A 23716-nucleotide genomic window follows, 5' to 3' on the forward strand; every position below is an offset into this window, starting at 1 on the left:
CTCACGTATATATATATACATATGTTCATGGTTTATTATTGTGTTTTCATATGCTTGCTTACATAATGTTTTAATTACAAATTATGCAGATGTCTATCTAATACATGATTGGCCAATGCATCAGATAATGTGTTTAATTGTCTCGGAACATGTTGATATGTAATAAAATCAAAATGTCTTTCCAACAAACTTACACGTAAATACAACCTTAGTATATGATGGTTTCTGACGGAATATTGCCTGTTGAGCTGGTGGACAACAAGTTGAGAGTCCAGGTTTACTATCAATGCGTGAATACCGAAATTAATTGCTCTAGCAAGTAACTCAATTACAGCACAGTATTCGGCAACATTGTTAGTAGTATGGCCTAAACACACACCCTGGCAATCTATTAGCTCGTTATGAGGATCGTAGATTACCCATGCCGCAGAAGTCAAACTGCGGGTACTGCGGTAGGCACCATCAGCGAAACCAACATAAGGTGCATCCGGCATCTGCAGAAGAAGCGAAAACACAATAAGTGGCAGCTATGTCTCGGAAACCGACACACAACACACCAAAGTACATGTATGTACATAATAAAATGTACCAGCATCACGCATAGTACTTTTTCAAGTAAAGCCCATTTCGGGGCTTCCCAAGAGGGTTTCCTTCATAATCAATCAGCTCGTAGGCCCCTTTCTGCAGGACTCTCTTGACAATATAAGGGCCTAGCCACATAGACTCGAGTTTTCCTGCGCCTAGCTTATCTTTCGCTTGATCATAGAGTAGGACAAAGTCTCCCTCAACAAAGAACGCGGATGGACGGTCTGATCGAAGTGAGTCTTGACTCGCTTCTTTTGTGTTTCGATGGCCAAAGAGGCCAGGCGACGAGTCTCATCTAACCGTTCTAGGTAAAGAAGGTGTTCTTCTAACGGGGTAGTGTTGGGAAGCAGTTCGATGGCTAATTTCAATGAAGGGATTTCACATTCAATTGGAAGGGTAGCCTCTAGTCCATAAACTAGTTGAAATGGAGTGAAACCAGTGGCATCCTTCACGGCAGTTCGGTAAGCCCATAAGGCAGGGAATAACATCAAATTCCAGTTAGATTTATGCACACCAACGATACGTTGAAGCATTGTGACCAAGATTTTATTGACAGCTTCAACTTGACCATTGGACTGAGGGTAGTATGGAGTTGAACTATCGTGTTGCAAGCCTAGCTGGGTTGTTAACTCTGACATCATATGATTACGGAAATGCTTTCCGTGATCAGTGACAATGGCTTGAGGGACACCGAATCGTGAAATAACATGATTGAATAAAAATTGCGCCGCAGTGTGACCGTCTTCAGTTAATGTAGGCATCGCCTCGGCCCATTTAGTAAAGTAATCGACGGCAACGACGATAAACCCATGCCCCCCGGCCGAGAGAGGGTTACACGTCAGATAATCAATTCCCCATTTTGCAAAAGGGCCGACGGAAACCACAGGGTGTAACGGAGCAGAAGGCGCTCGCATTTTCTGCTGGTATATCTGGCACTCATGACAAGACCGGACGGCAAGAATGCAATCCTGGAAAATAGAGGGCCAAAAATAGCCAGCACGAAGGATTTTTTGGGCTGTAGCATATCCGGACATATGTCCGCCACAAGCGCCAGCGTGGCAGTCATTGAGAACCCGTTCAGCTTCCTCTAGAGTAAGACAACGGCGAAGAACGGAGTCTGCACCAAGACGATATAATGTATCTCCGATGATACGGTAGGGTTGAGATTGATGACGAATCCTCCGCCGAGCGTCTTTAGACACACCCGGACGGAAGGAGGACGTTTGCAGATATGTGATTATATCTCCGTACCATGGATCGAGGGTGCTAATTAGGAACAGGGTTTCATCTGGTATTTGGTCTTCTGCGGGCGAGGTCGAGGAAGACGATGGCAAAGAACAAATTAACTTAGCGAACACAAGAGATTTCTTAGACTTGGCAGTGGTAAATTCCAAGTCAAACTCTTGGAGGATAACAATCCACTTTGAGTATTTGCCCCCTAGTAACTGGCGTGACAATATATACGTCATGGGGTTGCAATCAGAAAGCACAGTAGTAGTACGCAGAAGAATATAATGACGGAAGCGTTGTACAGCACAAACTGCGGCTAGTGCCAACTTTTCGATATAAGCATATCGAGTTTCCGTGTCTAACAGGTTGCGACTGAGATAGTAAATAACATGTTCAGTGTTATCATCATCGGTTTGGAAGGTAGCACCGGCATTTTTAAGACCGAAAGGGAGCTTTTTATAGGCAAAAGTCCCCCATGGGCAAATAAAGGCCATTTTGTGTTGATCAACAGGAGCAATATTGATCTGGTTATAACCGGAGAAACCGTCCATAAAAGAATACATTTCACTGCCGGCACACTCGTCAATGATCTGATCAATGAATGGTGTGGGAAAATTATCTTTAGGACAGGCTTTGTTTATATCACGGTAATCGACACAAACCTGGATTGTACCTTGTTTTTTAGTTACAGGGACAATGTTAGATACCCAATCCGTAAGAGGAATAGGGTAAATAAAACCGGCGTTAAGAAGCTTTTCTACTTCGGCCTTAATTGCTGCAGCCTTCCTAGGATGTACAGGGCGTAGACGTTGACGAACAGGCTTAGCATCTGGGTACGTGATTATTTCATGCATCACTATACTAGAATCAATGCTAGGCATTTCTTCATAGGACCAAGCGAAAACATCACGAAATTCGCGAAAAAGTTCAGAATAAAGTTGAATCTCCTCTGGAGTACAAGTGACTCTGATATGAAGATGCTCGACTATCCCGGGTTTAACAGAGATGTCGAGGGGTTGGGTTCGTGTAATGTTTTCCATATTTCCTTCAGAAAAAACCTGATCAATTTGAATAGGTGTTTGAAGGATTTGTGATGGGAGACAAGGAGCGAACCGCTCGAGGCATGTCAAGAAATGCTGCGAGGCAGGGAGAAATGAGGAACGATGGTGAGAACTGTACCAGGGAGGTTCCTCTGGAGACATGGTCTCAATAATAGCTTCGTCGGAGAGGAATATTTCTCCTAGAGAATCCGAAGAAGCCTCATCTAGAAGTCCTGAGGATGGAGTAAGCGCAGAAGAGGGAGCCGAGGCAGCAATGATTTGAACATAATTAAACTCGGCAGGACTCATCGGCATCTGGTCGCCCCAGGAATCTACTTGGTCTGTAGGGGGTACGAGCCACGGATCAGAGCCAGTAGCGATCATATTGACAGAGGCGACATTTATAGGAGGGAGTGGAAAAACACCCATAAGAGCAGGATCTTTGAAAAGTCCAGCTTTCAGAGTTTTAGGTAGTTTGGAAGTATGGTCCACGAACGGGATGGTGCCTTCGGAAGAAGAAGCAAAAAAGGAGAGCTGGTCAACGGTAACGATCTTCCCTTGATGAGGAAAACGAATAATTCGGAAGAAAGATGAAGCAACAGCTTGCATTGCGTATATCCAGCTACGTCCGAGAAGGAGGTTGTAGGTTAGAGTAGCATCAACAACTTCAACTTCCATCTCGACCGTCTTCCCTTCCAAAGAGATTGGTAAACGTTGGAGTATACCATAAGGACGGGACGCTCTTCCATCGAAAGCTTCCAAGGTAGTAGGAGACTGGCTCAGCGTTGGAGATCCAATAGCTTTCCAACAGGCAACAGACATGATGCAAGTTGAGGCACCTTCATCAATAACTGTACGGTGAATCGTCTTGGAATCAATAATTACCTGTATGAGGAAGGCGATTTGGGGAGGCAGTCTCTGAGTATGGCGTTCTAAGTCAAAATTTATTAAATCCGAATCGGCCGGGTCTATGCCACCAATGGCAGATAGCATGGACTTCCTCTGAGAAGGGCAGCTCTGGAGAACCTCTAAAGCGGACATAGCTGACGGAGTCTGTGCTAAGTCCTCAACGATGTTGTAGTGCTGTGCAGCACGAGCATTCGGATTGTACGAGGATTTCCGGAGTACTCCTTTTGGAGGGGGTCGAAGAGGCGTTTCAGTGGTAGGTCTTTCGATGTGGAGTGGACCTGAACTGAAGGGAGGGGCACTTGAGGGAACCTCAGGCTCCTTCCCGGCAGATGACGGATAATCTTTCGTTCGAGTACTGATATTAATGGGTATTGTACCAGCCATAAACACTTGAGAACCAAAGGAAGAGGGAGGCTGAGTAGGGTCAGCCACCATTTGAGTTTTTTGAGTGTGTTGGGTGGGAAAGGGCTCCTTGAGTACCGCAGGAGTCCCAGAGGTGCCTTTTAATAAACGACTAACTTCGGACCGCCTCGGGCAATCCCTGGTAAAGTGATGTTCATCGCAAATAAGACAAGGATATTTGGGTTTGCGTTTAGCGCCGTCCTCAGGTTGAGGTTTTGGGGTTTCCTTCTTAGGTTGCTCCGTCTTATTTTTCGCTTTCCCTCTTTTCTTCTCTTTCGAAGCCTTGCTTGCCGTATTAGATTGGACAACATTAACCTCAGAAGTAACATTCGAACCAAACGATGCCTGGGAAGGTTGTCCATTCGAAGCAGATGTTTTTTGCTTTGCAGGGTTCGTATTTTTCTTAGAGGGTGAATTAACCGAACCGATGATACCGTCAACAGTGGGTGTTGGCGGGGCTTTAGATGTTCCTTGTCGTGGGACATCAGGCAGATAATCATATAACGTACCTGACTGAGAATAAACCAAGTCAAGGTACTGAGCTCGAGCAATAGCTTGCTCTTCAGTGACACACGCCCCCATGGCGATATCCCGAGCTATTGGAGGCACGAACGAAGTCGTAAACCAATCGGTAAGAAGCTGGTCGGGAATCCAAAATTTGATCATACGTCTACGCCGTCTCCATTCATGAATATGATCAGAGATATGCGTAGCTGTCGTTTGTCTTAAGGAAGTGAGGAGGTGCGTACCCGTTTCGTATCGAATGGGCAACTGGAAGTGAGTGAGAAACGCCATAGCCAAGGAATTGAAATCTTGAAAGGACCCGCGATGAAGTTCGATATACCACTTAGCGGCAGAGCCAGTGAGAGTCCTTTGAAAAAGGCGAAGCCGAATTGAATCGTCAAGCCATGAATTAGACGAACACCACAAATGATAGGTCATAATATGGGCTTGTGGGTCTTCATTGGCTTTACCATCGAATTTTGGACAGTCACCAGGTATTTTAGTTGGAACTGGAGGCCAATAAGGATTATGAAGGATAGGATCATTGGTTAATTTGGATACATCTGGTAATTCTAAAGTCGCTAAGAATGGTAATTGAGGATTGAAAGGCATCTGGGGCTGTTGGTAGGGTGGAGCACCAGGGTTCCACCCAGGTGGTGGTTGCCCCCATAGAGTTTGTCCGGGAGGATTTGGCCCCATAGTGGATTGGCCGTAAGGATTTGTATAGTGCCCCCCAGCATAAGGATTACCAAATGATGCTGCAGACGTGCCGTATTGCTGTTGGTAAGTTTGTGAGGGATTTGCTTGCGGTTGTTGGTAATTCTGGTACGGGGCAAACGGAAATTGCCCTTGAGGTTGTTGGTAGCCATACAGTGGTGGGGCTCCAAATTGAGTTGAAGGACCAAGCTGGGTTGGATGAAAAGTTTGTGATTGAGACCCAGCCTGCATTTGAAGGCCAGATGGGTGTTGGGGTCCCATTTTGGGCCATGGACCAGACTGAGCAGTACCAGTAGGCTGTGCTATAGGTTGGGCTATCTGGCCAGAAGGAAAACCTTGTTGATATTGAGGTTGGCTAACCTGTCCAGAGGGTTGTACCTGCTGATACTGAGGTTGAGACTGGAACTGTTGTTGCGCATATAAAGGTTGACCTGACAGGCTAGATGGCTGAGGAGCCTGGGCAGCTGGTTGGCCCAACTGTATTTGAGGCTGCCCAGCTTGCCCCGAGGATTGCGAATACTGGACAGTAGGTTGACCAACTGGTTGAGTAACTTGTCCAGACATTGGACTATACTGGACATTAGATTGGTTCGGGTTAACAGTTTGTTGACCACTTTGTCCAGCGGGATAGCTTTGCTGGATACCAGGTTGGACTTGTTGAAAAGACGACTGACCTGAGTTACCAGAAGGTTGCAAAGAGGAAAAAGGAGCAGCAGTAACGAAAGGGTTTCCATAAATGGATTTCCCTAGTTGGTCTTGAGGGGGTTGTATTGGAGATTGCGCAGATAAAACTTGACCACCATGGAAAGAGGTGGAGGTCCAATCAATGGACAATGGGACCGATACCTCAACAACCGGTTGAGATGACAAATATGGATCATATGGCTCCTGTATTGAGACATTTGTCATGGGGTCAAAGACTCCAAACAAAGAAGCTGAAGGATGACTAGAAATAGGAGTCGAAGAGGCTGCACAAACCGTCGGGGCGGTTGTGACAGAGGTAACAGATAAACGGTGACTTTGTGGAGTAAAAGACTCCGTAGTAGAAAGAATGGGTGACGACCAAATGGGACCCGTAAACAGGGTTCCAGACGGCATAGTATCTCTTAAAGCTTTATAGCCTGGTGGTAAATTGGTAGTAGTAGGTGTACTACTAACGTGTATAGGGTCCGCTGAGACGGGAATTTCACCACTCGTCACAACGGACTCATCGGTAGTTGTAGGGGACAAATCATCCATGTCGGATGAAACAGGTGGGGTTGACACACGAGGAGAGGTATAGTCCCAAAAAGGGACACTGTCCTCAAAGGGTTCCCACGTAGGGTTCCAATGAGATTGGTAAGTTTCGTCACCTGGGGCACGAGAACTTAGTGGTTGTATACTCAGAACCACCGGAAGACTCACAAGCAATGTCTCGGTAGAGGACGAAACTGGTGATTCCGCCAGGATGAAACTTCACAAATTTAAGGAACTTACCCTACTCAAGCTAACGCAAACAAAATCTAATTGGGTAGATGTTATCGTAGCCAATAAATTTTAAGACAATGAACTTAACCTTTTCATTTTTTAAGAGTCGAGAAAAGGGTAAAAGATGACTCTAGTCTCCTTCGAATATTTAATGAGAATGAAGTGACAAGACGCTCATAGGCACCTTTTCGTTTAGGGAGTCCGAAAAGGATCAAAAGTGACTGCTCTGGAATTCTAGGTAGAGGGTGTGCCAAACTTTTCGCAAAACCACAGAATACTTTTTTAGGGTACGGGTGGTCGATCTTCATGAATGCTGTGTTCACTGCATTGCGAATCGTAGGGCGGCTGACACGGCTTCCTATGGATAAAGGATTTATTCCTATAGGGGTCTCCCAATATATACTCGACGGTACGTGGGAGCACAGTCCGTATTGGCAGCTACCGTTTCACCGTGGAGGAATCACCCAACCACTCTACGATAAACTACCAGGTTTAACGACGCCGGAACACGTCTCTAACCTAGACCTCTAGAGTGTTTGCGTTATGTTCCAATGCGTTGTTATGTTCATTGAGTTCATTTTAAAGTTTATCTTTAATTATGTCTCTGTTTCTGGTCCTACCGTATGTGGTCTCTCCAAAGTTCCTAAATGCAATCTATATGCTGTAATTATACCGTTTTGTTCGATGAATCCTACGTACAGAAGGGTAGAGATCTTTTTCAAACAAAATGATTATCAAACAAGCACCACAGATCCTAATGCAGCTACTAACGGGAAATAAAAGTTTTTCTTTTTCCTTTTTCAAAAGCGATAAACAATAAGAAAAGCTAACTAATAATGCAAACTAATAATGCAAAAAGCTCTTTTGTTTTTTTATTTTTTTTTCAAAATGGCATGATGCATGTAAACAAACTTTTTAGGAGATATCCACAAACACAAACACAACTTAGTCAATGGACACAGAACCAATTCAGAAACAAGAAGACGAACTGTCAAGCAAAGGAACACGAAGACGTTCAATCAAGTCAAGTAAGATCCAAGCAAGATAGAGGTAACTCACTCGAAAATATAGGATATCAAATTCCAACAACTACCAGATGTGCGCGGGAAACAAATGACCAACTGACTCGACAATCGACATGCAAAGCCACACTAAGGTCCAGCACACTCCCAGAAGCAGGAAAAGATATGAAAAGCAGAGTTTGAAGGGCTGTCAAGTACTAAACAGGCAAAATTCACAGGGTTGGCGCGACTGTGAACCTGCAACTCGCGCTAAGAGGGAATTGGCACTGGTGTATGTGGAGCAACCTGCGCCAACTGGCGCGACTGTGAGAAGAAAAACCGCGCCAGGCGAGTTGACTGAAACAGGAAGTAAATAGGACAGCCTAGGGTCTGACTGATAATGACCAGAAGATTCACACAGCAAGTAGAAATCTCAGAATCGACCCAGAAAGTTTATGACAAGCGAGAAAGACTGACATGCAAGGCATAGAACGACTGACATGCAAGACACGGAACGACTCCCCAGTGGAGTCGCCAATTTGTTGGAAAGGTAAATCCCCTCTGCGGACAGAGGCGATCCCACTAGCCTAATACAGAACTAGCCACAAACAAACCACGCTGCCGCGCAAGTTCCTACTTATATATTAAAAGTGAGTTGAAGGGACCAACCTGTAGTCCATGCTATGGTTGAAGCAGTTGAGTTCGTATCCCAGCTCCCTCGTTCCGACAAGTCACAGTCCTCACGATCCTTATAAGTGAGACCCTGCACAGGCAAACGAAGAAACAGATACAAGCATACAATTCACTGATAATAACAAATATACTTCAGTCGGAAAGGAAATAAATCACGTTACTATGATGAATAACGAGATTGGAACTATAACAGCAGTCGCTCATTTATTAATAATAGAAAGGAAAAATTACAACCAAGTTCCGACGCTGTGAACTTTCCCTTTGACTGGGCGAGCAGCTATACGTCCTGCGGCAGCATTCTCCCTCTCTCAGAATCTTGGTAGCATAACCCCTCTAGCATGACTCTGACAACTCAATATCTACAGCACTCTTGCTCCAGAAGTCTCACAAACTCCATTACAAACCCCATCACAAACTAACTTGTCTTAATGAACAATGACGAGCTTTTATAGTTGAAGGTGGTAGAAGGGTTCGATGTACAAGGACACACTTCTCTGAATGGGAAATATCCATGAAAAGCTTCAAAAGCCATAAAGATGGATAAAGCTCGACAAAAGACTGACTTTTTATCCTCAGAAAAGCTCCATGTAATGAAGGAAACAATAGCAGGACGTGCATTAAGGCAAAAAGCATGACTAAATTTGGTTGGCGCGACTGTTGCTCTAAGACAGGGCACCAATGGTCGCGCCCTCTTTTGAGGATTTTCATCATTGGCGCGGGTATAATACTGTGAACTAGCGCCAATGGAAAAAGATCACTTTCCAGGGGTAATCAGCAGAAGATGTCTTCAGGGAACTTGGAGTACATGCTCAGGGGAACATAATGCAAGTGTTTTTAGACTTTGTCACTTCTTATAACTCCTGGGATGGGTCCTCCAAGGTATGACAAGAGGAGTAACAGGGATGGTGACAAATTACTGTGTAACAACAACAATTGGAAGAAAAAAGAGAAAAAGGGCTTTGTTACAACTGTGATAGAAAATGCACTAAAGGTCATAAGTGTGCTGAGAAGAAATTATTTTACATAGAGTATGAATAGGAGGAAGAAAATGATCAAGAAACATCAAAAGAAGATGATATACGCCAGGACCCAACCCCAGAGAAAGAAGAAATGAATCCGACCATATCTTGTAAAGCATTGGCAAGAATTACCACTCAAACTCTCAAGCTAGAAGGACATATCAAGAAGAAAAAGGTTCAAGAAGTGAAAGATCACATCGAGAAATAAGAAATGAATCCAACCATATCTTGTAATGCATTGGCTGGAATTACTACTCCTCAAACTATCAAGATAGAAGGACATATCAAGAAGAAAAATGTTCAATAAGTGAAAGATCACATCGAGCATCAAGAAATGAATCCGACCATATCTTGTAAAGCATTGGAAGAAATTACCACTCCTCAAACTCTCAAGATAAAAGGAAATATCAAGAAGAAAAAGGATCAAGTTGTGAAAGATCACATTGAGCATCAACAACAAGTTCTCCAACTTTTAAAGGATAACGCCACTTTGGTGCAGAATCGAATGAAAAAACAGGTAGATCAACATCGTAGTGAAAAATGTTTTGATGTAAGTGATTGGGTATTTTTATGGTTACATCTCAAGCAAGCTATTTATGAGAAAGAAATGTTGGCAATACTACATGCACTTAAGAAATGACGACCTTACCCAATGGGAAGACACTTCAAGGTAAAAATGGATCACGATAGTCTTAAATACTTTTTAGAACAACTATTATCTTTAGAAGAACAGAAAAAATGGGTCTCAAATATGTTGGGTTATGACTTTGACATCATCTATAGAAAAGGGAAGCAAAATTTTGTTTCAGATGCACTCTCAAGAAAGGATGAGGATGTGGAAGTATTGTTTTGTGCTATTTCTATTATCCAACCAGATTGGATAAAAGAAGCAAGGGATGAATGGAAGAAGGACGAGGAATTATGGCCACTCATTCAAAAGTTGCAGAAGATCCCAATTCAAACAATATTGCCAAAACTTGAAGAGGAAGAAAAAATCATATTAGAACCTGGAGCAGTCACAGAAGAAAGAACCCGACAGCTACGAAATCGATCAATTTCAGAGTATCTCATCAAGTGGAAGAACTTACCCGCTGAAGATTCCACATGGGAGGACAAGAATTTTATACAGAAGCATCAAGAGTTACTCAAGCATTGAGGACAACACTTTTTGAAGGAGAGGGGCATGTTAGGCCCCTATACTATTAGTGTAACCCCTTATTGTTATTAGTACAACGCCCTTATTATATTTTTGTACCCATGTAGTCCCCATATTGTTACTATTGTGCCCCATAGAAGCCCACTATTGTTATTATTGCGCCCTTACATTATTATTGTTATGTCGGCTCTGATTATATTATGACCCCTTAGACTCCTATATATAGAAAGGAGGTCTTTTCATTTGTATCATCAAAGAATTGTTCATTTGTGTAATGTAAAGGAGGTTGCCCCCTCGAAGAGGCTGATTTCTAAGGCGTTCATCTATCTTTTCTATCTTCTTGTGAGTTGGTTTCATAACAATGACCTTCCTGAATGCACCTTTAAATAGGTCATGTTGGCATTTCTGCAATAACTTTTCTTCTGTAGGCTTTCAGAAGCTGAAAAATCGTCCACATTGATGGGAAATACCAATGATTATGTGGTATAAATTTTGGATATTGGGTCGCAATATTATAGGAGATATGAGCAGAGGGAGTCGAGCTTTCTGAATGCTCCTAAAATCAAGTCTCAAACAGGTCACGCTGACATTTCTGTTATAACTTTTATTATGGGCACTCTTGGGAGCTAGAATTTTGTCTACAATGAGAGGAAATCCCACTTATATTGTGATAAAAATTTCAGACATTTATTCGCTACATTTTAGGATATATGACCAGTGGAAGTCGAGCTTTCTGGATACTCCTAAAATTGTGCACCAAATATGATTGTGTTGGTATTTTGTTATAAATTTTCATCTATGAAATATCAGAAGTTGAAACTTCAACCATAGCGAGGGAAAATACCACTGATCATATGGTTCAATTTCCATAACTTTTACTACTACAGTTTATGATATATGCATTGAATCATTCGCTATATTAGTTTTCATGCAAAGTGTTTGATGAAATGCTTAAATGGTTCAATGATTAATTGCATACAAGCTGTTTGATAAAATGTCCCAATGAGTATGTTGTTTATGGTTGGGGATAGTATTTATATTTAATAGTATTCTTGTAGTTGATATATGATTACTTGCATCAAATAGTTTTCTATATTAGTTTGCATGTAAAGTGTTTGAATAAATGCTTACATGCAAATGTAATAGTATAGTAGTTGTTTGAAGAAAATGTAAAAGTATGGTAATTGTTTGAAGAAAATGTTATTTTTTTTGGATGGGATAGTATTGTAGTATGATAATATGGATGTAGCTGATCTACGCCTATTTGCATGCAAAGAATTTTAAGAGTTGCATGTAGGGAATTTGAAAGGTTGCATGCAAGGAATTTGAAAAGTTGCATGTAAGGAAATGGAAAAGTAGGTATGCTTATAGGTTGTTAGTATTGGTGAATGTTGATTAGACATGATGTCTTGATTTTTGGAACATGTGACTGACTGTGTATGAATTATATGTAGCTTACATGTTGATTTCATGATACCTACTTACATCCTTGTATGTTAGGTTACATTTTTGAATATTTTAATTACATGTATCAATATTGTAGGTTGATTACAATAATTGATCGCTTATGTTCGACTACATGCATTTATGTGTAGGTGTAGTTGATTTGGCATTGCTTATGCATATGGTTGGTTGCATGTGGTAATGTGCACAATGGAGTAATGGTTGTTGTTATGCATGTAGGGTCTTGGTTATGATTATGCATGTATAGTAGGTAAAACATGCCTTGTGAAGTCATTGTATGAAATTTAGGTCATCATGATGCTATTGGTTGTTATGATGCTCATGTGTTAGCTGAGATAGAGCAGGAGATGCATATCATCATAATGAGGTTGCAACATTGGAATTTTGGGTAAGAGCAGATCATCATACATGTATTGTATGTTCGGCATGAAGGTATGTAAGTTAAGGATTTTATATGCATTATGTTTATGTACATGTCTTTTGATGTTATGGTTACGTTCATGATAAATGTTGGTTGATTAGTGTAGTTATATGCACATGTGTCGAATAGCCAAGAATGATAGTAACTTGTAGTTGTATGCATTGCTATTGTTGTTTTATATTAGATAGCATGATGATTAAAATATATGTTGTTGATGAGTATGTTATAGGTTAACTTGTTGATTGTTATATGACAGTTAGCTTGATGATTTGGTTTTATGTTGTTGATGAGCATGATAAATAGCTTATTGTTATTATATGTTATTAACTTGATGATTAGGGTTATTTCATTAAGACTTTGATGTTATAATTTGAATTGGTCATATGTGTGATGGTTATGTTCATTGCCTTGAAGATCTTGATGTTATATGTATGGTGCTAACCTGGTTTGACCTATGCAGATGGTTATGGTTGCAATATTCAAGTATGAACTGACATATTTGTGAGATGGTGTCATACTAATCTATATTTAATTTTCATATGTGTGAATGATAATTGTGTATGAGTTTACGATGTGAACATGTTAGTTAGATATTGTTATGGATATCATGATCTTATGAGTGCTTGAGTTGACATGTTGTAAAATTATATCTCGCTAACTAGATTGATAATGCAAATAAGATAGCCTCCCCTAAGGTACACTAAGGTATGAGTTTGCTTGTGTATTATACTTGGTGTTTCATAGTTGATTACGTCGTCTATTTGGTATTTGATTGTTCAGTGCCTATTATGTCGTCTAATTGATTTATTTAACATGGTAGGTTTGTGAGTTGGTTGAATGTTTGATGCATTGCATAATATGAGTATGTGCTCCAATGATCTTGTTTTAAGATGATGGTACTAATACATATGTGTTAAGAAAGTTGATAGGTACTTGAGTGTAGTAGGTTATAGTTTTAGTATTATGCCTAATGACCGTGAGTTGACTATGGATTATGACATGATTGTTAGTCTTGGTAACAGTTCAATTCAAATTAATAGATATGATTGTCTTGATATTTTGAACATGTGTTTGACATGTGAGAACATGATGTAGGGAGTTGCATGGCAAGAGAGGTTGCCATGAAATCTTGAAGAAGGCTTGGGTTCAGCTTTCGTTGGGAACCATGGGAATTGAGTCATGGTGTTTTTTGTTAGTCTTCTACTTTTGGTCTTTTATGAATTGTTGAGCTTGATTTGTAGCTTTGTTTATGTCTAGTGTATGGCCATACCACTTTGTTTGCGGAGTTATGTTGTTATTGGTTTTTATGGTCTTCTTCTTGTTTGTTTCTTGTCTTTCCTTTTATGATTTGAGTCTTGGGAATTGGTTGGGAGAGAGGAAAGTTGATGGAAATCAGGAGAGATGTGTGGTACCCAACCAATGATATAAGACCCAGATAAAGCTCGATGTATGAGTAAGCGCAGCGGAAGGTAAGACTATAACAGTCGGTTGGATTGGTTGGATTCATTGTGGTAAATGGATAGTAGCAGTGCAGACACAAGAAATGTAACAAGAAAAGGTAAAGTAAATGGATTTGAGGCATCATATGCCTTGGCTATGTTGGGAACTATTGTTCTCAATGTTGTGCATGTGTTGCATAAATAAGGAAGTTCTCTTAACCTAGACCTTATGTTATCTGGTAATTATGTTATGATCATGATTTTGTTATGTTTATATACGTATATAGAATATATATGTATGAATGTCATTGTCTGACATGACCATGATTGTTTTATGCTAATGATTATATATGCATGTATGTATGTTGTTGTCTGACATGATCATGATTGTTTTATGCTAACATTTATACATGTATGTATGTATCCATGTATCTATGTTACTATCTAACAGGGTTGTCAGGGATCATTCTTGTGGAGGAATGATTGCTTATGCAGGAGAACAACATGAAGAAGTTCCTGGTCTTACGAGGAATCAATTGGGAAGAATAGTCACGACAAATGTATGAGGTCAGTATCATGTGGATATGATTTGATATTGTATACTTGTATTATGCCTATGTCTATGTTATAACAGGTAATGTTGAAGGATACAACAACAAAGTGAAAGCAGTGTGGTCTGTGGCCTGCTAGGATAAGCATGGATAATACATGGGAAACAAGGTTTCTTGGTAAGGACAATGTGGTTTTGGATGTGTGGTACTACTGTTATGCATATGTTGTATATGTTGTACATGTTGCATCTATGATGTGTGCACTTGAGGTGTTGTGTATACATAGCATGTGCACATGTTATTTATGAAATGTTATGTACAGGATGGTACAAATAGGGTTGTGCGAATATTGCATATGGGGTGTTGTATACATATTGTATTGTCTTCATGACATATATGCGGCGTGTGTGCATATGGTGCTATGTACATGTTGGATATGCAGTGTTGTGTACAAATGACGCTATGTAGGTGTTAGATATGCAGTTCTATGTACAAGTGGTGTTGCGTGCATGTGGTACATTAGTACTATGTACATATGGCGTGGTGTGCATGATTGTACAAGTGGTGCCATGTGCACGTGGTGCTGTGTACATATTGTACAAATGGCATTGTGTGCATGTGGTGCTATGTACATGTTGTGCATATGGTGTTGTGTACATGTGGTGTCATGTACATGCTGTGTGTGTGGTACTGTGTACATGTGGTATTGTGTACGCATTGTATAGTGGTGTAGTGTACATGTGGCGTTGTGTACACATTGTGTAGGTGGTGCCATGTACATGTGATGTTGTGCACACGTTATGCAGGTGGCGCAGTGTACCGGTGGTAATGTGTACGTGTTGTACATATGGTACTGGTGCACGTGTGGTATTGTGTGGATGTCATACATGTTGTGTTGAGGGCATGTGGTATTATGTATGTGCGTCATGTAGTCGTGGTATTGCGGCGTGTGTACTCGTTGTGTTGTAGTCTGTGTAGGTACATGTATTGGGTGGTATTGCACATTGGGTATAGATGGATGCACCATGTTATACACTGATTGTAGGTGTATGCGTTGTACGTCAGGTGTAGGTGCATGGTGTTTTGTGTTAGGTGTGGTTGTATGTGTGTGATGCACACTATGCGTATGTGCATCTAGTAGAGGAGAAAACACTGGGTGTTTACTAGGTGTGGCAACCGATCCGTTGTCTATACAAAAGAACAAGCGTAGAAGTAAGGATCAATGAAGGAAAAGTATCGATATTGTATTTCATTTTTATTATGTATGTGGTTTATGGCTCTGGTATATGATGATTATGATTTATGATCTATGATTCTGGTTTAACGTATATGATTCTAGATTATGATGGTTACATGTGATTTATGATTTTGATCTATGATGGTTGTGTTTTGAGCTAACCTAATGTGATATTTTTATACATGTTGATTTGGTCAAAGATGCTAGTTTGACTTCTTATGACAGGAAGCGAAAAGGATTCCAAGTGTACCTTATTGGCGAACTACCAATGAGGTATGATTTGAAGTTATTCCAATTTATTTTGAATCTAATGGAAGTTATGTGCTTAGTACAGGAATGCATGAAATGCCTATTTGGGTGATTGAAATCGACTGCAAGAATTGGCAGCAACAACAAAAGAAATTGGAACATGCAGTAGCACGCTGGTAAGTATTTAGAAGTAGGACCATTGTGGGACATGGTTACCCAATTGTTTCCATTGATTTCCATGAGAATGATATGACCGCTATGATGGTTTTAAGGCAAGGATATGCCTTGGTTTTTGTATCTTCCTATGTGAGGAAGCCTTTCCAAGGGATGGACTGCCCAGGATGGGGGTGCCAGTGGAACTTGGAAGGTGAGAGACTGCACGGAAGGGGTGATCGGATTCCCGAGGGACTGTGAAGCAGAGAAGGGAAGGTCACGGATGGATTGTTTTGGTCATTAGAATTTCCATATGGAATCAGATGCACATTGGGAGTGTGCCTTGGAACAATGAGTCAATAACTATTTGCTGGGAGGACCAGTGGTGCAGGATTATAACGCTAGACATTGGATGTATATTTGACATTGCAGTGGATTCTTTACTTCCTGGGAAGAAGGTGAATCCTAATATTACTTTGAGGGTGGAGGTGTGAGCCTCTCGATTACCTTATTGATTGCTACGGGCATCGTATCCTTTATTTGTTGGTTAAGCAAATGTGTATATTTGTATATCATTGTAAATACCGTAATGAGCTGTGTTATAAAGCTCCAATATGCGGTATGGTTTTTATCTGGTCATGCTATCATGATGTTTTACTTTTTAGCAGGTCATTCATTGTAAATATTGCAAAGAGTTGTGTTATAAAGCTCCATGGGTAGTATGTTTTATTTTCAGCAGTTTTGTTGGTTATAGGTGTCATTGAACACCGAGGATAGTGTTCCCCCAAGGGGGAGGGTTCTGTAACAGCCCTGGTGAAAATTCCATGTAAAAATATATAAATACCACGGATGATGCGACACGTATTCCAAGCTAAATGGTGGGAAAGACATCCTAGGGGGTGTTCATTTGGTTGTTTATGGCTAAGGCATTAAAGAGGCAAAAATGTATTTTGGCACATTTATTTATGAAAATAATGGAAATTAGGAGAAAAAGGTCGTGAAAGGTCACAGGTTGCATGTGAGGAGAAAAATGAAGGAAAATAGGAGAAAAAGGAGGTGAAAGGTCATAGGTTGCATGTGAGGAGGAAAATGAAGGAAAATGAAGAAAATAGAGGCCTCATTAATAAAAAGGCTTATGAGGATCAGTGAGGAAGACTTGGTCAATTTAGCTCTGGAGCTCTCTCATACTCTTGGAGACTTAGAGTTTTCTTGGAACACTCTTGGAGGGTGTGGCATACTTGGATTCTTGGAGCAAGAAGGCAAAGGAAGAGCAAGAAAGCATAAGAGGGCATGGGCATCGACAACTACATCAAATTGCTTGCAAGTACGGAGTTTCATGTATGATTTCTTCACTAGTTTTGGCACGAATGTGGTTTCTTGGTTATGATCTGTCATTGGCATGGAGGATTGCCTGGATCGACAGTGGATTTCCTAGCCTTGCCATTTCCTAGATAGCCATGGTGATTGTGGGTTTACTTTCATTGTTTTGTTTTGGTTGGTTCTCATGTTTCCTTAGCTTGGGTTGAGTTACTAGTCCTAGAAGCCCTGGTTGAACAAATGCTCTGGAAGCCCTGTAACAGCTTGGGTTGAGTTACTAGTCTTGAAATCCCTGGTTGGAAAAACGCTCTGGAAGCCCTTGGTGGGTTGAGTTAATGGTCCTGGAAGCCTTGGTTGGACAAACGCTCTGGAAGCCCTGTATAAGCTATGGGTTGAGTTACTAGTTCTGGAAGCCTTGGTTGGACAAACACTCTGGAAGCCCTGGAAGGCTTGGATGGAGACCAATCTGATGATGGTTTTTTGTGATGTCCAGCCGTGAGGTGGAATCACTGTTTGATGGGTTGAGGCGGGTGGCCTCTGGAAGCCCTGGATGAGTTTTGATTGATGTGTTCTATGAGATCCCACATTCATGCTTGGAATATGGCACGGGGGTCATTGGCTGAAGAGAGACTTGGCTCAGCAAATCTATGGTTGGGTGGAACGTGATAGTCCCATCTTCGGTTAGTTCATTGCATTTATTAATGAAAAAAAATCATTCCCTTGATTTTCATGTGCAAATGTACTGATATATATATGGATTTTGATGGCTGATATGTTTGTTGTATTTATGTTCCTATTATGTTGTTTATATGCACATTTACCCCAGAGGTTGTTACAGAGGATGAAGGGTACCAATCCCAATGACCAATGACCACCAAATTGAAGAAGAATGGAGATGAATAAGAGGGAGAGATGGAAAATGGTATGCATGGATTACCTTAGACACACTACATCAATTAGTGCCTCCTTAGTAGTTCCCTTCCTAGAAAACTAAGGTATCATAAGCGGTCCCATTGGACTAGAGTCAAAGACTAACCTTCCAAATGAAGCGAGGGAACATGAATATAGTCAAAATTTTCTAATTATCCAATCTATCCCCATGATCCATATCAATATTTCCCATCACATTAAGTGAAAGCACATGATTTCAAAAATGGTTAAATTACTTGCTAAAAGATGACTCACTTTCTTTAAAGAAGGAATGTCAGGTGGGAAAGAAATCTGATTAGAGAAAAAAGAGGAGGCTTTTAGCATCATGTTGTATTTTGATCATATAGGGTTATTGGCTAGTTGGTTGTCCAAAGATGAGAAATTTGTTCTCTTATGGTTTTACCCACTTTTGTGTGGGTAATAGGCATACAAAGTTCATGTGTTGGTTGGATTGCTCGTGCTTCCTAATATGTGTTTTTTTGGTTGAAGGCGTCAATGTTTTAAGGAGTAAACTTAAGAAGAATAAGATATTTTCACTAGAGCATCTCTATGCATCCGATTATGTGTAGTTGGATGTTTATATTTTAGATTAAGTTAACCTTGTAATATAATATTTTTCCAATTGAAAAGAAGGAACTTGTGCTCACAAGTTATTAGAGGCAGATGGTGGAAAAAAGTTTTTAGAGCATTAAACTTTCCTAGTTCAATTATCAATCCCTCCTTTATCCTCTGCAAGCATTGCATAGATTTGCTTTATCATTTTGAAAAAATCTACTACTTCAAAGCACATGGAAAACTTACTTATCTTCTTGGTATGGAGATTTTTTTACCCCTATGCCACAAACATCTAGTTAGGTATTATTTTTAAAATTTATTTTTGATGAGGAGTGATGCATGTGTAGGACTGTTACTTGTTCCACTTCCCATTATAAATTCCATTGACAATGATATTGCTTATCAAATATTAGTTGATTTATTACGTTCTATTAAGAAAAGAAGAAAAAATTACCCTACCCAATTATTTGGAGGTGTGTTTATGAAATTTTTCTCATTGTAGGACAAGATGTTGTTGGCTTATCTTTAATACTTGACCCCAATTGTAGAACCTTCTTTCTTTTCTTCTTCCTTTTTAGCCTAGAAAAGAAAGAAGACAAATGTTGAGGTAAGACCATCATGCTTGTACTTGTTTCAATCCTTATACTAGCCTATACGACTTGCATATTTTACATATAGGATCCTTGAAATATAATGTGAGGGAGAGGCACTAGTGACCCGTTTAAAGGTATACCCGCATCAAACTTGGATCCAAAATGTGTCAAAATTTTGTGTTGACATGTGAAATCTTCCTTTGAAATGGAAAATTATAGCTAAAGAAAATTTCAAATTAGGTCTTTCATTCTAAGGTAGTGATAGATTAACCTTCCAAACTAGAGTCTTAAGCAAAATTATCAATTTTCTACTTGCACTATCAACCCCTATAATGTTTTCAATTTACAAAATATCTTGAGAGATGTAAAAAAAAAATCCTCATTCAAATGCAAGGAATAGAAAATAATAGGATCCAAGTGAAAAGAAAGCCAGTGTAGTCCTTACTTTTTAATGACCCTTTAAAGTGAATCATACCTATGTATTGTGAAGTCGAATTCAACTCTAGCTCTTGCAGTAGGGCTTATCATTTGATGGACGTCCTTTCTCCATTTGGTAGATTTAGGCTACTAGGGTGATATTTGTTAACAATTTACCTTCTAACATATTTCCCATAAATGTAATTTGTTGCATTGAACATTGGTTTAGACCAACCAAAATAACAAAAACTCCAATTTCCATAGTGGAAGCTAGTGGAGTTGTTTTGGAGAGTGGTGTGGCACTATTTTCAAGAACAAAGTGAACATGTTTCAGAGAGCCAATTTCAAAGCATTTGTTTCAAAACCAACTGGTAAATAGGCTTCAAAGCATCTATTTTAGAGAGCTTGTTTCATGAAAATATATAATAAACATTTAAACACACATCAACCACTACTAAATGTGCACAATACACACCAATTTATATGCATTAGATGGTGAAACTTGCATAGATAAAGTTATATAAGAAATTTTGATGATTATAACCTCTATCTTAAAATATCACCTAGATATATCATATAATCTCTTTTATGATATTGCAAGAAAAGGCTTCTCAGTTTTTTAGACTTTGTACATATTGTTAAGAAACCTATTTCAAAACACCTGTTTTAGAACCAGTTGCTAAGAAGGGTTTAAAAAAATTACTTGTGATATCAATGCATGTGTTGCTTCAAATTTAAAACCTAAAACATCATTGTTTCCTTTTCACGCAAAGATGTAATGAACATTTAAATGCATAGTAACTGCTATTGAATGTGCACAATACACACCAATTTACACGCATCAAATGCTGAAACTTGTAGAAATAAAGCTATATAAGAATGTCTAATGATTGTAACATTTCCCTTAAAATATCACCTAGAGAATAACATACAATATTTTTTAAGATATTGTGAAAGAAAACTTCTCAATTTTTCAAACTCTAGCACATATTGCTAATCTGTTATTGGACTATAAAAAAAAAACCTTATATATGAGCCGCCAAAATAATTTATCTTGCAAGGAGCAAGATATGGTACGCATTTTTCTAATAGAAATTTATAAGAATCATACATAATTCCATTGGATAGAAACATTTATTTTTTGGGAGGAAGTTCCATTCTAAAATGTTGTCAAAGCTACACTACAAAAAACTCATGGAGTTGCATTTTCAATTGAGAAGTAGAAGTTTATTATAAAGATAGCTTAAAATAATTCAATTAATACTATCATGTCATTGAAAAATCAATTTACAACAACCTCACATTAATATAATCATTATTTGTTAATAATATGGCCTTCACTTTCACTTAAAGCAAACAAATCCATTAGAGAGCAAATAATTTGGTTCATTCCATTGCTATGTTGAATCTCCAAACATGTGTGAATCTGAATATACATAAAACAAGTGCTACATAGTAGTTGGTATCTACCGCTTTGTTCAAATATAACTAAATTAAAGTAAAAATATTGAATTAAAAGGAGAAATAATGTTTCATATTTTTATTGGCAGAATAATATTTTGCATCAAACAATTTGTAACTCATTAAATTCCATTCTAAGTACACACATTCCTTGTAATTTAGTGCAAACTATTATTGTACAAGGTCAAAGTTCAAGTCGGATTTTACAAAAAACACATCACAATATTTGGTAGGATTTGGAGTTACAGAGGATAAATGAGCATGACCGTTGGCCCACATGATAAACACAAACAACCAAAAGAAAGTTAATTATGCAATGAAAATAATTAAATTTTTTTTTTTGGAAATACTTGGTCCTAGGAAAAAGAGTGGCTTAAAATAAAGAAAAACAATACATTCAAAACCTAATTCATTAAACCTTAATTTCAAACCAAAAGCTTTCTTTGATTGAGTTAAAGTTGCTACCAATGACGATTTTTTTGAGTAACACCCTCTGTGAATATAAAAAACATAAGCCTTTATGCTCAACACAAACAAGAAAAGCTAAGTGAAAAAATACCATTCAACCCAAAGAATCCCATCTTACCCACAATACATAGAAAAATTGCATTTTTTGAACCATCACACTTAGGATAAGTGTCATGTGAATGGTAGAGAAAATTACCTATCAATCTTTCAGTATATTCCAAACTCCCTTGACAAGGTGAACAATTCCCAAAATACATACCATTAACAACATCACCAGTTACAACAGAGTGCCCTCATCAAGACCTTAGTCCCCTTATCAGAGTGATTGACAAAATTCCTATGTTGAAGGGCCCAAAAAAATATGAAACACAATCCATTATGTACTTGGTGAAGCAATGGTGGTAAAGAGATAGTTTGATACATGGAATACCTACATTACATGTCCAAAGTTTTGCCATGGCTCTCAAAACTATTTGACAATTTAAGGAAAACAGAGTCATCCAAATATTTGACAACTCAAGAAACTAAGGATAGTATATGCTTGAACACCTAAACCAGAACATAATCGAAATATCCTCTTTTTGGAATACAATTAATCAGTCTCCCTCTCTCACACGTACTGCTCCCTTATGCAACACTTGTTTCATTGCATGAGCTTTGCTAGCTCATCCTTGGATGCACTAGAAGGACAAAATACTATTTTATTTAAATCCACGTATTTTATTAATTCTATTAGTTTTCGCTAGAAGGAAAAAATATTATTTTATTTAAGTCCACTTATTTTATTAATTCTATTAATTAGATATATTGGACCATAATTACACCTACTCATTTGGTTCGCGGTCCTAGACATTGATGAGTAAAGAAACTTGATCTACATGGTGATTTGAAAATATTCAAAAGAAGAGAATAACAGAGAAGTTCTAGAAAGCAATACCACAGTTTTATCATGAGGGAGACACAAGAATTTTATAAGCAATGCAAACATTCTCCTTATTAATTTTAATTACAAAATATATTGCATAAAAATCAAACACTTTATTAGATAAAGAAAATAAATTGAGATGTTTCCCAATTTATTAGTTTTAGTTGTTTTCCTTCTTTTTTGTGTGAGATGTTGCTAATGAAGAGTGTGTTTTTTCTTGGTTTCCAAATCAATGATATGTGTTTGTTTCATGTGTCTTTCTTGGTTTCCCAATTCCTCCATGTTTAGAGTTGGAATCATCCTTGCTTCCTCCACTAAATGAGTAAAAGTGTGCTTCAATGTTTCTATAGACCCAATTAATGCCTTCTTTTGGGGACTCTGGCATAAAGGCTATAACCCAGCGTGTTTTTGGGATGCGGAGTGGGTTGATGACAACACACATGTATGTCGCCTTTCATCTCTTAATTTAGGAAGTGATGTTGAACATACAAAATTCCTCCATGTATTCGCTGTGGGAAAGGGAAATGTTGTTTCATTCAATTGACGTGATTTGGGTAACAATGATTTAGACAAAACCCAGTGTAGGAGATAATGAAAAAAAATTGGAGGCCATTATTGGTCCCAAATTCAATACCTGTGACGCTCCCCTATAACATCGACCCTTGGAAAAATCATGGCGTGGAGTAGAAAAATGATCAATGTAACCATATGACTTTTTTTTCCTATGCTTCCTACATTTATGAAATCCTGATTAGTTCCTCTTGCTAGTTGACACCATTTCAATCATCTTTGTCCTGACCTCTTGGTTAGATT

The sequence above is a fragment of the Pinus tabuliformis genome, chromosome 5_1, assembly GCF_031772625.1.
Source record: "Pinus tabuliformis cultivar Carrire ecotype Pingquan chromosome 5_1, CPIR1, whole genome shotgun sequence".
In the NCBI taxonomy this organism is placed as follows: Eukaryota; Viridiplantae; Streptophyta; class Pinopsida; order Pinales; family Pinaceae; genus Pinus; species Pinus tabuliformis.